Here is a 6,107-nt window from a genome sequence, read left to right on the forward strand (position 1 = left end):
ATCAAAAACAGTCATGGGTAAGACATGCTATTTGTTCAAAGTAGCAGTCTCAGAGGGCCATAAGGACAGCGGTGAGGTTGGGCAGGGATTCTTTTTCACAGCAGAGAACATCTAAAAGAAGCCAATTCCCTAAGTCAGTTTAGTTTGGCAGTGGAAGGGAGACAGGTGGAAGGCAGAGGACGTGTGAAAGCAGACAATTATGGGGTGTATGGGAGCAATATTTCTCCAAGGCTCACACTTGTGAATGGCTTCTCTCCTTAGACACAGCTCCTCTGACATGGATTCTCCCACTTTTACAATTGCTGTACCTGCTCTTGTCTAGACAAATCCAGCAAAGGAATGGAGCCAGAACAGAAGTCACATGTGTGCATGGAAAAATGTACCCTGCTAATTCTTTCCAATGTCCAGTGTGATGTATTAGGTGCCCTCTCTTTTGCTGGACTTGTGGCCTTTTGCCATTTGTTATTGCAATCGAATGTAGTCCAATAAACACTGTGAAAATAAATCTCTCAGCTATCCAAAAAAAAAATACAGTCTTCCATATTCTCACACTCACATCTTTCCTTTCCTTTTTTTTTTTTTTTAAGTAAGCTCTATGCCCAACGTGGAACTTAAACTCACGACCCTGAGACCAAGAGTTGCATGCTCTACTGACTGAGCCAGCCAGGCACCTCTTGCACTCACAACACTTCTGAGGCCAGCCATGTGGGTCTTTTCCCACACCGACCAACTCCAACACCAACAGGGGTCCTACAATTCAGTAGGACAATTCCACCTAGAGTTTGCATCAGATCCCGTAAGTTATGTGCTCAGTCCCAGGGAGGGCCACCACCTCAGAGGCCAGTTGCAAGTCCCAGTTTGTCACCTATACTTCGGACAAACCAGCTAGAAGTTGAGGTTCCCACACTCCTTCTAACAATTCAGAACTCAGGGAAACACTCACTCATGTTTATCAGTTTGCTATATAATAAAGGATGTGATAAAGCACACAGAGGCACAGCCAGGTGGAGAGATACACAGGGAAAGGTCTAATAGAATCCCTGGTGCGGGACCTGTTGTCCCCATGAAGTTGGGGTGCTACATGTCCCAGCTTGAATGTGTTCACCAACCTAGAAGCTCTTTGAGCCTCCCATAATTAGGATTTTTATGGAGGCTTCATCATGGAAGTATGATCAATTATTAACCCCACTTCTAGCCCCTCTACACTCTCTGGAGATTGGGGGTGAGGTTGAAAGTTCCAAGCCTCTTCATGGCTTGGCCTTTCTTGTGACTGGCCCCATCCAGAAGCCCACCAAGAGTCCCCTCATTAAAAGCAAAAGATGTTCCTGTAATCTAGTAAGTTACAAGGATTTTAGGAGCTCTGAGTCAGGAAGAGGGGCCAAAGACCAATATAGATATGTCTTGTAACTTCACATCAGTGCAATCTTATAAAAATACTGAATCCTTGGGGTCACTCATTTCCATATTCTAAGCAATATTTGCTGCACTTGCTATAATTAAATTTCAGTGTAAATAGACAGTTTAAGAAGTTCTTTTTTTTTTTTTTTTTAAGAAGTTCCTTATGTAGTTTTCTCCTGGGGTTGGCCTTATATCCTTTAAAGAGGCAATCAGAACTGTAAAAATGAGAGAACAAATAGGGAATATTGAGGATGAGATTTGGCCCCTTCTATTTTAGTGCATTTGGATATTACTTTTGTTAGGACAAAATGCCAGCGTGTGTCAACACATCCATTTCTGGATCACTTTCCCCAGCTTTTGTTTTATTTCTGCCTCTGTTATTCAGAAGCCTGGAGGCGTCAGCTAAAAATAAGGACTTTATTTGATGGCATAATGGCTAATACATGAAGCAAACACTTAGTTTGGGTTGGGTTTTTTCCCAAACCAATCGACCCCTAAATCAATAACTTAAAAAAAAAAATTGGATTGTCAATGATTGAATGGCAAACATTGTTAAATTCCTTCCCAAAAGCCTTTATTTCCCTACAATGTTAATTTATTTCATTTTGCCTCTGGTCTATTGAGCTATATCTATGTTAATTATTTTTTTCTCATTCTCTCTTGTGCTGTTCTTTTCTCTTCCTCTCATATATATGGATAGAAGCTTCCAAAAACTCTAGTGACTGGAATTTTTTGGCAGTAGAAAGCAGGACACTCACCAAAGTCCTTTTTCCTTCATGGCAATCACTCATATATGTCCTTACTAAGAATAAAAAGCTTCACCCACTTAAAAGAACTGTGATTCTATATTTTACGGAGTTTTTTGGTGCCTTAACCAGAGCTGTCACTTTTGCCAGGCTAAGGGAAAAAAACATTTTTATTTGCAACATTCTTCATAAATATGCTCTGTTTGGCTTTTATAGTTAAAAACGCATCATTTCATCCAAGTGTAAATATTTTCTTGGGATGAGAAATCCAATAAAACCACAGGTCCCTGGCCTTTGTGGTTGGTATAAAAAAGCTCTGCTTTTAGAGCTTTCAGTCTCCAAACGTGACAGCCGCAATTTTACTTTAAAGGTTATACTTTGCATTTTTTTTAAAGTGTTTGCAAGATTTATTCATATGTGGTTAAATGTTTCCACATCTCTGAAGTCACCTGCTAGGTTCAGCCCCACTTTACATATGGGAAATCATTTATGGGAAGGGAACAGTATTTCCTTTATATCTAGCCACAAGCTGGATCAGCCTCACCTTCACAATTAACTGAGCTTCCAAAATCATTATCCTGGTGTGCACTGTGATTCTTTTCTTCCTTCAGAAACAGAACAAAATTGCCTTATTCCAAGACCTTACTTTAGCTTTTGAATATCAACAATGCTTTCACTCTTCTGAAATGTTTAGCTGAGCCTGAGGAAGGGTGGTGTAGTACAAAGAATCTGTACATGTTGCAAGGTTCCTTAGCTTCTCGGGGCCTATTTCCATATGTGCACATCTGGATTTCCTCCCTCCCATGCTTCTCTGGCTTCTTCTTGATGTACAAAAAGACACATCTGCATATGTCTTAGTGGTGAGGTTATGGTATGTTCCACAATAAGTATACATTATATAGTAGAAAAGCAAAAGCATTTTTCTTAAAATGAGACCACATGAGGAGTAGACAAATTCTACTGACCATCAACAGACCCTGATTCTAACCACCAACAGTCTTCAAAGCCAGCTGTGTGAACATTCCACTCCACCCCCTCTAGAAAAGAGGGAAAACAGAACTACACAGGCCTACTGTTCTCTCTGGAGCACTTGCAACAACTGTTTTGAATGGCAGCCTAGGCACATTGAGTAATAATGTCACAACTGACTGCCAGTCATCTGGGGCTAAATAAAGCTAACATTCCAGCAGCTCTTACCCTTTCACTACTTGGTCTTTTTTTGTCCACTTTAGAACATCTTATTTTTTTAGGAAGCAGACTTGCTTGTAGTACAGCTGTTCTTTGTGCCACATGGTAGAGCAGTGAACTACACAGAGCTCCCTTCCAAACCTCTCTCCTCTTTTTCCACAGTGGTCAAATGGAAGTAAGACCTTCATTCAGAATCATAAAACCTAGAACTGAAAAGGCCCTATTCATGGAGCTTGGAGAGGAATCCTTGGTTAGGGTCATAGAGTCTTTTGAGCTACAAATAATATTAAAGGTCATTTGGTAAAGTACCAGCATTTATAAATGAAGAAGAGGGCCAGAGCATTGCCTGGAAAAGCATTGTGATAAGTCAGCAAAGCCAGAACTCAAGTCCAGGCTTTTCCATTCCAAGTCTTGTCTCTTTCCAGCATTTTCATCCCCTTGGAAGACTCAGTCAATTCTTCTTATAGAAGGCAGAACACATTTCTACCGCAGAGTCCATGTACTAGAGGAGCCTTTCCCAAAATTGCTTTGATTTTTCTTAGCTTTTTATAAGCACTTATATCTTTACTTGGTAGTTCCACTTTTCAACAGGCATATATCTAACAATAACCAAAAGATCATGAAAATTCCACTTGAGGCCAATGTGTCTTCATTGTATGTTTTTTGTTTTGTTTTTTTTGTTTTGTTTTTTAATAATCCCCCCTACTCTTTCCTTCTCTCTCTCCTATGTATAAAAGTAAAAACTGCAAAGGGAGAGACAAACCTAGAAATACGTGTTGACATATACACCTGGTACTAGGTTTCACACAGTAGAATAAAAGAAAGTCATGACATTGTGGGACACCCAAATGAATTGGTAGCACATTGACTAGAAAACATTGAATCGGGTCTCCAAACCAGGAAGGTCATTTCAAGTAATCACCATATTTTGCACAAATATCTCTTGCTAGGTCAACATACTACCAGAATTCTGGCACTCCATTTTGTTGGATCAACACTATGCTTTAAAGGGAAAAAAAAAAAAAGCCCACCAAAATGCTTTTTAAAAAACTTTCCTGCAATTTAAATCATTCTATAAAAAGTGTCAAAGAACTTACTTGAGTTAAATTATGTAGATAAGAATAATACCTTTTGAAGCAAGGTAACTTGCTTTTGACAGGAAGGAAAAAAGTCATGCTTCCCTAAATCAGATCAATCAGCTCTAACACTTGAGCTTTCTACCTCAGTCTAGATTTCACATTCCAGAGCACAGCCTGATTCTAGAAACCCATACTACAAGGTCCAGTTTGGGTAAGAGAATGCAGTAGGTTTTCCAAGGCAAGGATTGACGATTTATCTCTCTTCTCCTTTCTCTCTTCACAGACACCTAACATAAATGAGAATAGCTCATAGATAAACTACAGATGTTTGAGGGAAGAGAGAAATGTCGAAAAAGCATACACATAATGCTATTCTTTCAATGACTGTTGGCAGTATGTGTGGGACTGTGTTCACAACGCTCAAACCTACAACAACTTTAACTATTTCACTTTGTCTTAAAGCTCTTCCATTTTTCATGATGAAACTAGGTATTTGGAGGGAGTGGTGTTGAAAGAGAGAGGGTTGAAAGGAATCAACAAGTGTAGCCCAGGCATTATCCTATCCACTTTGCCAAGCTGACTTAATTCCTCTCCACAACAACCTTGAAGGCTAAGAAGTCTTACTCTCTTTTTAAAGACTTAGAAATGGATGGTTACCAAGATTTGGAAACTTCCTCAATTCAAAGCTGGGGAAGAGCAGCATGGGGATTTATTTGACAATAAAACTATTGGCTTTAACCTAAATCTCCAATGTGTGATTTTAGCTCTTCACTCCTGGGCAAGAGGACAAATGAGGAGGACACACCCATTCTTACTGTGAAACTGAATTCCTAAAATATCACCATTTTCCACTTAGGCAAAACCTAGACTCTTCCAGACAAATGATGGCTAGAAAGGAGGAGGCTTAGCCCCTGAGGTGGAATTGTGTGCTCATGTTTATAAATGAAAGAAAAGCCATGTGGAGTGTGGGAATTGTTCTGATTTACAGTTCAGGAGTCACTAGAGACAAAAGCCCCAGAAGGCCATCCTCCCTTTTTTTATGGGGCACCAGCTGTTGCAAAGATCATCTTCGTTTGGAGCTCTCACTTCTGACTTCCTGGGCCATTAACACCTTCCTTTAAAAAGCCCTACCTCCCAGAAACCGCTTCCCTTGTGGAACAGAGGCTTGCAGTCTCTCTTCTCAGGTAGATCTTTAGCTTCTTGAGTACAAACTGGCCTGTGGTAACTATTTTGATATCTACAAAGGATCTCGACTTGCATTCTGGTGGTTTTCTTGAATAAAGCTGGTGAGCAGAGGGGAAAGGATTAGAGGGAAAGGGGTAAGGTTTGGCTAATGTAAAACAAACAGGGAAAACCACAAACAAACAAATAAACAAACAAAAACTGCTGCTTTCCCCAGCTTTCCAAGCTCTGACACATTTTTTCAAATCCATTTCCATAAACCATCTTGGCCACTTGCCTCACTTTATCTTCTTAAAATCATAAATTAGACAGACCGTCATTTAGGCATGGCTCAAATACATTCCATCAGCAAAATGTAATTTTCTGTTGGTGGGCAAGACCAGACCGTAAGACCTCATGATTTGTGATCTGTTCATGGTGTACATAAGTCACTCTAGGAAAACGGTTCAACAAGCTGGATCCGATGCCTCTGGCAAGTATCGCCTCAGTGGGTGGATGTACCTATTGATGTAAT

This window comes from Panthera tigris, chromosome B1 (genome assembly GCF_018350195.1).
Source record: "Panthera tigris isolate Pti1 chromosome B1, P.tigris_Pti1_mat1.1, whole genome shotgun sequence".
NCBI lineage: Eukaryota > Metazoa > Chordata > Mammalia > Carnivora > Felidae > Panthera > Panthera tigris.